This window comes from Haliotis rufescens, unplaced genomic scaffold, assembly GCF_023055435.1.
Source record: "Haliotis rufescens isolate VD_foot unplaced genomic scaffold, xgHalRufe1.0.p SCAF_13, whole genome shotgun sequence".
NCBI classification, from domain to species: Eukaryota; Metazoa; Mollusca; class Gastropoda; order Lepetellida; family Haliotidae; genus Haliotis; species Haliotis rufescens.
In genome coordinates this window covers 19870316-19883279 of record NW_025963813.1, presented here as the reverse complement: position 1 = coordinate 19883279, position 12964 = coordinate 19870316, and the positions used below count along the sequence as shown (strand labels likewise).

Sequence of the window (12964 nt, the reverse complement as noted above, 5' to 3'; positions counted from 1 at the left end):
CCCATGATATCAATCACTGGATTGTCTGGTCCAGACACAAATACTTTACAGTCGGCCGTCATATAGCTGGAATATTGCTGAGTGAGGAGTTAAACAACAAATAAATCTGCACTGTTGGCATGGCCATACTATACAAATTAAATATCGTTCCATTTTGTGCACTGCTTGTATCTGAATAAAACATCGAATGACCAAATTGATTCTGTATTCAAGTCTAACTGTCATGACATATCTGACTTACTGAGCAATACCACTCACACAATCATTAATTAAGATGATATACATTTGAAATCACAAATTCAGATAGATTAAATTGTAATGAATAAATGTTCCTATGCTTATCGACTAAAAAATGTCTGAATAATGTCCCGTCTCACATCAGCTCCATCATTTTGACCTGTAACCGGTGGCACATAATTATTCACATTTGATGATGGAGGCATTAGATTTTCATCATGATTTATAATATCCCCCCTTTCTATACCCAAATTATGCAACACAACACATGCAACAACATAGGTCACAGCCTGTCTTGGGGTCGCCCTGAGCTCATTGTGCAGGCACTGAAACCTCCGTTTCAGGACACCAAAGGTCTGCTCAATGAGCACTCTTGTCCTGCACAATGATCCATTGTAACGTTCCTCTGCACGGTTGGTGGGGTTCAGTAGAGGCGTCAGGAGGAACCAACTGGTAAAAAGTACATATAATGCATGAATAAAATTTGTCTCATCAAGATTTACAATATTTTTAATATATATCTTGAACATGATGAATGAAATAAACCTTTTTCCAGGAACAAATACATTCATCCTAATTAATGGAATTGTAAGTTATAAATAACTAGTGAGAAAAAAATAATTGGAAATGAGGATATGAATCCAATCTAATTTATTAACTAAAATTGGTATGGAGATTCTGAGATTTTATCTAGATTTCATATCCAGGGTTCCAAAGCAATTGCCCTTTGTATGTCACTTCAATTCAATGAGACGTCATACAAAAATATCTGTATATTGATTCAAATTTACTAAATGATTAACTTGCTACTTCTTGACATCTTAACTTATAATTACTATAACAGAAATGATTATATATTATTTGTAACAGGATAAACTTTATGCTTGTTCACTTGCAGAATACTATCACCAAATTGTTCTAAAAACGTGTCTTACAATTTTCAAATTGCCTGCACAGTGCTGACGTCCGGAAAATGCGGCTGTCATGTACATACATCCATAAGACTTACAAATGTCACACATCTCACCACCCCTAAACCAACACATACATTATAACGAATAGTTAAGGATTAAAATTATGCCTATTTACCTGTACATTCAGGGAATGGTAACCTTTCCGGTTCACGAAGTCTCCCTCGTTTGTGGTAGGCCGCTGTATCCTGATAAACGTTCCATCAATACACCCTACTACGTTAGGGAATCCTGTAAGTAAAACGTGTCATGGTGTCACAATAGATAGCATACTGCACTTGGCAATGTTTACTAGTTTTCATTTACAGCCCATCCTAAGATCTATCGCTCGATTATAATTTGATTTTTATTTATATACATGACCTCGACCTCTGACCCATATTCTTTTTACTGACCAATCAAAATGGCCATGACGCGAATCACGCCAATGAAATTATTTATTTGTGTTTACATTGGGAAAATCCCATGTACTTACCTGCAATGTTGCCGAATGCCTCCTTCGCTCGTACAGCGTCTCATCCAACTGGGAATTTAATGAACCTTCCTGACAGTTTGGAGATTTCCAACGAAACTGCGCGTATGCATCTGCCGGCTGTAGATCGGGAAATGTTTAGGCTGTCCCCAACCAGCAGATGCATAGCGCCTGTCGCCAAAAAGCGAAGGTATACTAGCAACTGTAACAGTGGTGGAACCGCACAGTTACGAGCTGTCTCTCTGGTTAGATCGAGTAGACCAAGTAAATAAATTATAGTACTTGGCCTAAATCTATAACGTTCAAAAACTTCTTTCACATCTAAATCTTCCAGCGGGTTTGATCGATCTCGAAACACTCTCGGAACACGGGTCTTCCGCCTCGCTTGTCGAGTCTGTCGAAGGTGAGCTGTCATTGTTTTTATCGAACTCAGCGTTGAGCACGGTCCCAAGAGTACTTGAGATCGTACGTATTTCATGCTCAAGTTGAGCACGAAAACGTACTCAGATTATTTATAACCTCCGTTTATTGAGTCTGAGTTTTGAGTTGAACACGAAACTGGATTTGAGCATGAAATCCTACTCAGGGAAGTTTTATAACCTCGGGGCCTGGAAGAACATGTATATGTCCGTGTTAATTTACTTGTATTTGGTCTGGCGATAGGTCGATCATAATTTCACTTGGAGTGAAAGCTAGCAGTACGAGACGAATTGCCACCCAGTGAATAAAACTCACTTTATGCCGTGAACTAAATGAGGTGTTTTATTATTAATGATCACACAACGATTGATATCTCATTCCAGGTGCATTTCACAATGTATGTCATTAAAAATGAACATAAAGTGTAAAAATCAAATAATTTTATGCTCGCTTTAGCACTGCTAGTAAAGTTCCGTATGAATTTATGATAGTTTTTAGAGTTGTTTGGGTTTATACTCTCAGTGTTAAAATTGAGAAAGGCGACGAAGATTATCAGCAAGCGGTAAATAGTTTAAAAAAGATTCCCAACAAGCCACTACCACTAGGATGTTACTTGTTGTTATCATTCTTTTTCTCATCACAGAGTTTCCACAGGGCATTTTGCTTCTTCTCAGCGCAACAAAGCCTGGGTTTTATGCCATGTGTACATACTTTGAGGAGGTCTTATGGACTTAATAGCCATATAATACCATTAACATTGTATTGTATTGCATGTGAGTCAAAAGTTCCGAGCCAGATTTTAAGAAATGTATCTTCGGAGAGCTGTCCCCCGTGAACCGATTGAGATTGGGACGACCTCGAAGCGGTTCTGTTTGAAGGAACTGCAAACAAAGACTACCTTGGCAGCCTAGAAACATGTACATGTTGACCATCAGTGAACAGATACTGCTATAACTGACGATCCGAAACCGCAGCGTTGTTACATTTGTCGGTAATTTACTGTTAAACTGAAAGAGGGCATATTACGTATTTGCATGCAAATGCGGGATTAAAGTGAAATGGATTCCCCCAAACCAAGATGGCCTCTTTCAGGTTACACTACACATCGCCAACATGCTTGTTACGTGGACCAGGTTGTTATGTGATATATACAGGTGATCTTTTGGATATACTGGATGTTTGAATACAAATAAATACCAACGTCAAACATGGTACATTTTACAGAAACATAGACATGGCATATTGGAAACATAAATATATCAAGATCAAAACGATATACCTAAGTTTCCAAGGCAGCAAAACCTTCAAAGCACTCAAACTTGCCCCATAACATATTTTCTTTTAGCAATATAATGGTTTGACTTCAAGGTTTCATAAATCAGACATAGACGACGTAATACTGAGTGATTGATAACATCCTATAGGGTACTGCTAAGTATGTCTTCTACATACAGTGCCGTACAGACATCAGCTACATTCCATTCCAAAGTTGACTGTTTTCATAAATAATCACTGAGTATTCAGCCATTCCTTGAGATTTTGTTTTTATTTACATATGAATTGTCCTCTAAGGTCTGTAAGAAGGTGCATGAAGAGACGTTGTCAGCTATTCTACATACATTTGATCCTGTTCCTATACCTTTGATACTGTGTGACTGGGTTAAATTTAAGGTTATAGTTATCACAAATGAGGCACTGATGTACGTGTTTTAAATCAATATATATTTTGATCTTTCAAATTTTCATTATGTTCTTTTTGACGAATACATTTATAGCGTTATCTGAAACATGATGAGTTGTGGAGGGTACACGACATCTCTGTGTGGATATTATATATTATATTCCGTCCCGTATATCAGAAGAAAAATATCATTTTCCTTTTTACAAGACACGTATGGTGAGTCTATGGAGTCCTGGAGATCCATTTCAGATTAATGTAGAACAGTGCACACTAAAACTGAAACAGATAAATACGGTTTGATCTTTTAATTGCTGCTGTCAAAGTTTCAATCTGTCATTACTGTCGTATGCTCCGAAAAGGTCAATCTGAAATACACTTCACAGAGGGTGCTTTTTCACGATAAAGATCAAAAGATAACTTACGTAAAAAAAACAGATAGTACTGAACACAACAAAAATACGAAATGTAATGCAGGAATCACAGTATATTAATTGTTAGAACAAACAAACTAATTCACAATTGTCCAGTGGTGCGAGCAAGCATATTTTGGACTAAAAGATCATGTTTAATCACAAGGAACAGCCTCGAAATGTCATCAATATCAATGTATACAATGTATACTTGAGGGCATGTCAAAACATTTTTCCTTCAACAGTCAATGACTTACCATAACCCCATTTCAAATAAAACTCACTATGCTCTCTTACATTTGTTTGCGTGTCGGGGTAACAACCAGTGTGTTAGCATAACGAGGATTCAAGCCATGTAGATGATGAAACATCAGTTACACTCATGCCATTGATAAAGAGTGACACAGAACTCATGGTACACATGGCAACAAACGATCTTATGTATGTCAAATAGAGCTCTAGATGACACGTGGTTTGCATGTAGCTTGGATCATCTGAATCTTCCAAACTAAAGAGGTACGTGTTGTGCGAGCATCTCATGCAACATCATGGTTCATTGCCACTTGTTTCTTAAAGACTACCCATGACAATGGGCTATGTACGCTTCTCTAAACATCTCCCGAAATACCAATTCGTGTGGTGGCGCGTCGTGCCCATCTCTTCCCAGCATCAATTACCCGCACGTGTGAACTGTGCAATGTTAATACTTATTCCCAATGATGATATGTCTACACATTAGCTAAACAGGCTTGTATCCAGCTGATTTACTCATTGAGCGTGTTTAAAATGTAAACGGTCGAAATATACTATTAAGCTACATGGCATTATTTTGTTTCAAATATTGTCTTCCTGGAAAGAATAATTAAAATCAACATCATGATCATATGTATAAATGTTATAAAGTTTCTCTTATTGACAGCTTAAATCTTGTTCATAACATTGTAATACATGTGTCTGGTTCATACGTGTGACATAGTCGTCTGACAGAAATTAATTCTTACATCGGTGTGATGTCTCGGTGTTCAGTAAACAAGCAGCAAACGTGTCCAGTACGTTACGACAGGGGTTTCCGATGTGTGGATGTATTTTGTAAAGTGTATGATTCTCTTGGTTTAAGAGGCGTTAACTGGCTACGGCAAAAATAATTCAGTGATGAGCGATGTGACATCTTGGTCCCGGCAACCTGCACATGATAGCGTCATAGAGTCTTGACCTGTGATCGGTAGCGTGATAGAGCCTTGACAAGTGGTCGATAGTGTGATAGAACCTTGACCAGTGGTCGATAGTGTGATAGAACCTTGACCAGTGGTCGATAGTGTGATAGAACCTTGACCAGTGCTCGATAGTGTGATAGAGCCTGTCCAGTGCTCGATAGTGTGATAGAGCCTGTCCAGTGGTCGATAGTGTGATAGAGCCTTGACCAGTGCTCGATAGTGTGATAGAGCCTGTCCAGAGGTCGACAGTGTGATAGAGCCTGTCCAGTGGTCGATAGTGTGATAGAACCTTGACCAGTGCTCGATAGTGTGATAGAGCCTGTCCAGTGGTCGATAGTGTGATAGAGCCTGTCCAGTGGTCGATAGTGTTATAGAGCCTTGGCCAGTGGTCGATAGTGTGATAGAACCTTGACCAGTGGTCGATAGTGTGATAGAACCTTGACCAGTGGTCGATAGTGCGATAGAACCTTGACCAGTGGTCGATAGTGTGATAGAGCCTGTCCAGTGCTCGATAGTGTGATAGAGCCTGTCCAGTGGTCGACAGTGTGATAGAACCTTGACCAGTGGTCGATAGTGTGATAGAACCTTGACCAGTGGTCGATAGTGTGATAGAACCTTGACCAGTGCTCGATAGTGTGATAGAACCTTGACCAGTGGTCGATAGTGTGATATAACTTTGACCAGTGGTCGATAGTGTGATAGAGCCTGTCCAGTGCTCGATAGTGTGATAGAGCCTGTCCAGTGGTCGACAGTGTGATAGAACCTTGACCAGTGGTCGATAGTGTGATAGAATCTTGACCAGTGGTCGATAGTGTGATAGAACCTTGACCAGTGGTCGACAGTGTGATAGAACCTTGACCAGTGGTCGACAGTGTGATAGAACCTTGACCAGTGGTCGATAGTGTGATAGAGCCTGTCCAGTGGTCGATAGTGTGATAGAGCCTGTCCAGTGGTCGATAGTGTGATAGAACCTTGACCAGTGGTCGACAGTGTGATAGAACCTTGACCAGTGGTCGGCAGTGTGATAGAACCTGTCCAGTGGTCGATAGTGTGATAGAGCCTGTCCAGTGGTAGATAGTGTGATAGAGCCTGTCCAGTGGTCGACAGTGTGATAGAACCTTGACCAGTGGTCGACAGTGTGATAGAATCTTGACCAGTGGTCGACAGTGTGATAGAACCTGTCCAGTGGTCGATAGTGTGATAGAGCCTGTCCAGTGGTCGATAGTGTGATAGAGCCTGTCCAGTGGTCGATAGTGTGATAGAGCCTGTCCAGTGGTCGATAGTGTGATAGAGCCTGTCCAGTGGTCGATAGTGTGATAGAGCCTGTCCAGTGGTCGATAGTGTTATAGAGCCTGTCCAGTGGTCGATAGTGTGATAGAACCTTGACCAGTGCTCGATAGTGTGATAGAACCTGTCCAGTGGTCGATAGTGTGATAGAACCTGTCCAGTGGTCGATAGTGTGATAGAGCCTGTCCAGTGGTCGATAGTGTGATAGAGCCTGTCCAGTGGTCGATAGTGTGATAGAGCCTGTCCAGTGGTCGATAGTGTGATAGAACCTTGACCAGTGCTCGATAGTGTGATAGAACCTGTCCAGTGGTCGATAGTGTGATAGAACCTGTCCAGTGGTCGATAGTGTGATAGAGCCTGTCCAGTGGTCGATAGTGTGATAGAACCTTGACCAGTGGTCGATAGTGTGATAGAACCTGTCCAGTGGTCGATAGTGTGATAGAACCTGTCCAGTGGTCGATAGTGTGATAGAGCCTGTCCAGTGGTCGATAGTGTGATAGAGCCTGTCCAGTGGTCGATAGTGTGATAGAGCCTGTCCAGTGGTCGATAGTGTGATAGAGCCTGTCCAGTGGTCGATAGTGTGATAGAGCCTGTCCAGTGGTCGATAGTGTGATAGAGCCTTGACCAGTGCTCGATAGTGTGATAGAACCTGTCCAGTGGTCGATAGTGTGATAGAACCTGTCCAGTGGTCGATAGTGTGATAGAGCCTTGACCAGTGCTCGATAGTGTGATAGAACCTTGACCAGTGGTCGATAGTGTGGGAAACACCCAGGAGCCAAACTTACCAAAATCGATCACACTTTCAAATATTCTACGCCACTTAAATTGATCCAGTGCCGCCACCACCACCATCACGTTCATGTAGCCCAATCAAATCAAATCAAAATAACGGTTACTTTTACACTTTATAGTATTTTTCATATGCGACAAAGCTCTTATTTCGACTATTACCGTTGCCATGTCTGACTTGTGTGATCCCAATACCCTAGGAACTTTGCAGAGTCTCAAGGGTCCATATACGAAATACCTTATCATGATGTCTCAAGTGCAGGTTTCTAATCTCTGAGACTATCTAGACATACATGTATGTTCAATTGACCTATGGTGACCTAGTTATGATCAGATATAGCGTTAAAGGACGTAGGCGTTGATTACGTTTCTCAGACAGTTGCTGCATTTCATATGTATTGCAGTTCACCTTCCTTTAAAAGGAGGGAATTACAATCTTGGTATTCCCTATCATACACACGTATACTGTCTGCAGCTGACGCATATCCCTCCATACATCTTCATTGTTCTAACGTCGACGTCGTGAAGTGGTCATCGACACACAAACGTCGTGTGGTGCATATGAAATATCGTTGATAGCTGTCATTGTCTGCAGCTTAACAGGATCCCCGGTGCACAGTGGAATTCTTTGTAAATCCTTAATCAATTAGCCTGTTTGACATTAAATAAGGACAGCCAGGAATAGCAAAAGAACTTTTTAATATTACATTTGTTTCATTTGCGGATTGACGCTAAGATTAGATTATTTCATTTGTTACTTAAGCATCTCCATAGCGCTATGACGCTATGACTCACCGGGTGCTTTCATATATAAAAAACAACGTTTAATATAAGATAAGTTTATGGACCGCGTGACAGTATCTAAAACACTTTATATACATTTCAGCACATGGGTCGGGTTGGTTCAGCTGGCAGTCAGTCGGCACTCGCCAATGAATAACACATCAACACGATAATATAGACACTTTTCTTCTGGACACGGACCGCATACAGGTGTAGGATAGTGAAGTAATAAAATTATTGTTTGTAGCTTAGCTTTGTACGTATAACATCTTGGTAGGCTACGTATAGTTTAGGGTTTGGCGCTGTTTCAATCTTCATCATTCTGATTTGCATCAAAGTGCAACCCGGATTAGAAAGGAACTGTTGGGTGCTTGTACTTATATGGTGTTTGAATTAAAAATCACTTTCAAAAGACATGTACATCAAGTACTTATACCAGGAAATGAGTTATGAAGATGAGTATGAGGCAGAGTGTCTGAACAATATAATAATTTATAATGTCTGACTTTAACTCATCAAAACTTTAAACAGAAAAAAACACTCCATGAAGCGCAAAAGAAAGGTAAAACACGCGCGTTTATGGATTTGCATCAGCGACTTCCCACAAAAAGTATTATCTGTAAGTACAGAACTGCTAAAATCGGTTTGGCTATCACCTGGTCCGATACCTTAGACAATGTCTTTTTAATAGTGACCCATAGGTCTTTTACCCAGTGCAACAATAAGAGCCGTCTTGTCCTGCACTGGTGATTACTATGAGAGAAATAATTTACGATATCTGAGGCTCTAGATATGCTTAAAATATTACAGATTTGTTTTGTGTGTTTTTTGTCAAACAATGACTACACTCAGCAATGAGGACAGTCTATCGATCCACTTAGAGGGGGTATGATGACACGCATTATCCAATTGCAACTCCATTATGTTGCCTCCTACGACAAGCTTTGCAATCCCGGATTCCCCACAGGGAGATATGGATATGAGTTTAAGCTGAATTAGACATCGGATATTGATACTATTTTACCTTCAAATAGTGTTAAGTGCTACACTCACAAAGTCGAGAGCTTTATTTTTTTTTATCAGCTCTTACAACGCATACCATACTTCTTAGCAGATCGATGACTTGATAATCTTCATCTTCTTCGAAAATATGATCCAGCCCAGCATGAACAGAAATATAAAGTACGCTTGAGAAGAAATATGTCTCTCGCCTTCCGTTGCTGTACATTTCTAAACACAAAACTTATTTACCTGTTAAGAGCATACTAAATCAGACCCAGACCCAATTACAGCTCACTTCATGGCTGTGGTAGGCAACTCTGAATGGGTTAGCGTTCACAATGTCCTGTGCCAGACGAACCAGTGGTTAGTAGTATTTTACCACAATGAAGCAGTCCATATGACCACCCGATCGTCAATTTAGTCAACTCTTACGACTGACATGGGGTACTCAGAGCTTTGCTTCACATACTACCGTGCACTACGTAGGCAGGAGTTGTTGAGAAAGTCGTTACTTATATTGTTCTACTCCAGAGCGATTTACGTTTTTTTGTGGGGAATTTGTTGTTTCAATTAATGTGTTGTTTCAATCATATGAATGCCATAGATATAGGAAACAGCAGATAATTAGAGAATAAATTACATGCGACGAGAAAGTATGGACTTTCAGCCACGATCGAATGAATGGTCTCAGACACGGTTCTATGGCAAGGGACATACAACATTCACGAGGTACAGGCCAATTGTAATTCCTAGTTCAGAGTAAGATATTTTCTGTTATACTCCACGTCATGTTGCTCAAATGTCAACCGAGGTCAGACTATTGTTCAGGTGATGTATGACCTCATGAACAATATATGTAATAATGTTCTTATCAATGAAGCAAAGTGACGTCATATAGCTACAAGTAACTAATCAGCATGAGAAACACAGGTGCAAATATCGCAGTTATCACACTCGACGTTTTTACCCTTAAGGATAAGGTCAGGTTCACACAGTGCCGATTATGGCTCCCGTTGGAGATCAGACAGCGCTACGACACGAAAAGTGAAAAAGTCGGATTACTATCCTCAATGATCTGGAATGTCCTATCATTGTCTGAACGCAGCCGTTTACGTTCGTAACAGAGTCCTACGGATCGGGAAAGGTCCAGAGAGGTCGGCCACGCACTCCAGACAGTATGGTGCGTCCCGTAACATTCGGGAAACAGCTAATTTTGTCTTGTCGGATTACAATCGTGACTATGTCGTGACAGATTCTGCTGTATCGGATCAAAATCGTAACAATGTCCTGTGTTGTCTGGACGGTGTCCCATGGATCGGGACGCTGTCGTGATGAACGAGCATAACATGTTCACTGCCGTTCTTGTCGATCGAGTCCAGATTGCGTCCAGATCTTGCCGAATGCTTGGTTGGTTGGTTTGGTCTGAACCGGATCAGATTCGGTTTGAGAACGGGAGAATCGGGACGAATTCGGCTGGAAACGGCTGAATCGGGACGCTTCCTGAACAGTATCTGATTGTTTGTGAATTTCCCACCACGAATCACAGGATCTTGATCAGACTTTTGAATTGTTTTAATCGGGAATGATCCTATCAAGGACGGCAGTAAAAATCCTGAATGTGTGACTGGTTATATCATGAAAAAAATGACATGAAAGTATCATGAACTATAGTTCATCATCAGTATAAATTGGATTACTTGCATATGTGTAGTATAATTGAGTGTTGGTGTTTCTATAATAAGAATGTAGACTGACTGTAAAGTGCCTAGGTGAAATGTTAGTACAGGCACACCGAGGAGATAAGCAGGTTTAATCAAGGGAACAAACACAGTGTTCTTCTACAGCCCACTGATAATAAGATATACAGACCGTCTCCAAATGACACGCCAACGAGGTACCTTGGCTAACAACGTACATAGCCTCGGATGTCGGACGGGTAAATTGGCATGGATGACAATGCGTCTGCGTGGGTATACTCCAGGGAAAAACCTGCATCCTGCATACACTCGGTGGGCTGTGGGAGCGTTTGGATGTCATTGCGCACTCATTAGGAAGGATCACTATGGATGAAACAACAACACGAATCAGAGATATAAACGGCATTTTTAAGAACCTCTCTTGAATGAATAATAACCACCATTCGCTCAGTCAGACATTGCACGGGAGAATTCGTATAATTTCAAGATTACATTTAATATGTCATTTGAATGCTGTGAAACCATACACGGATATGGTGCCCTTAGATGTATTTCAAATAAAAAACATCGTTTGTTTAAACTGGTCTGTTGTTAAGTCGTATGCCTCCCTCATTACTTTGCAAAGATATTTTACCTTCACAATTGTGGATATTATGCCTGGTAAGAAGAATGTCATGGAAACAAGGTAAAATCGCCTTCACTACAGAAAGTCAAGCAAAATCTAGATCAACGCACAATTTGTGCCTTCCAACTTCTGAAGATTCGTATATATTCTACACTGAATCGGGATGACTTTTGCGGAATATAGAAGTGTCCATGAGAAAAGCACCTGCCACTTTCCTTACATATTCTTTAATTTGTCCCTTTTCTCAGATTTGACCTGATTTTAGTGATCTAGCTCGTCCAGTAAATATCTGTATCTGTGACTGATGCCATCACCATCAGGACCATATTTAAGTCTGAAATGAGGCTTTGTAACAAAGCGTGTTGATTTACGGCGCACAATTTGGATGTTTGCCTGTTTATTGGGAGCATGGTACTCACAAACGAGGGTTTTTAATGTGAACAACACACTATGATTGTTAAGCAATCAGGTGGTCATAAATATCATTTACGCAATGCCACGGCTTGCTGAAAATCAACGTCTATGCGCCGCAGGTACATGTATGCTGCAAACATTTTATTGTTCATCAAATCACAATATCATAACTTTGGAGGCGTTATCTGCAGCGGGGCAAAACTCATGACTTGCCATGGGCCGGTCTTCTAAGTACAAGACAACCAAATTCGGTTGGTGCATTTGTGGAATCTACACCAAAGTGCCACATCAACAGCTCTTACATTTCCGGGTTTGAGACCAATTAGTGCCATCACAACGTCCGACCCCGACGACCGTGTGGCTCGCCTAGCTTGGTGCAGACAGCATCTGAGGTTCAGAAGATCAGACTGGGACAGTGTACTGTTTACAGATTAGTCCAGGTTTCATCTGTACAGCTCTGGTGGGTGGTCGTGCCAGGGTCTACACGCGTCCAGGAGAATGTTTTCGCGATGCTTGCGTTACTCAACGTCATCCGTTTTAGGGTGGAAGTGTTATGGTACGGATGGCATCACAATTCTTGGGAGAACACATCTCATCATCGTTAATAATTAACAATTTGAATAGCGTACACCACCGGGACGACATCGTTTCAGATCATGTACTCCCCTTTGTGCAACAACAAAGTTGTTTCAATAATCTGCTTTTAATCACGATATGTCCCAATGGATAACCATATGTGTTTAAAGAAACATTTGAATTTCTCTTCTCGAACATTATACTGGCCTGTTCTGTATTGTGGAGACAAATAGTGCAAATCGGGTTTTTTCATTTCTCCCTAGTCGGTATGGATGCTACATAAATCATCAAGATTTAGCATTCAGACAACGAGAATATTCTCCTGTCCATGAATATTTTATGTTTCGAAAGACTGGTCTCTTGTCAAGACATATGGTCTTAGGATC

General features: G+C 40.8%; 1 pseudogene; it reads right to left on the bottom strand.

The window, feature by feature from the left end:
* Positions 1 to 1299: 1299 nt before the first annotated feature.
* On the bottom strand, positions 1300 to 2095 carry LOC124132299 (annotated as a pseudogene).
* Between the last annotated feature and the right edge of the window lie 10869 nt (positions 2096 to 12964).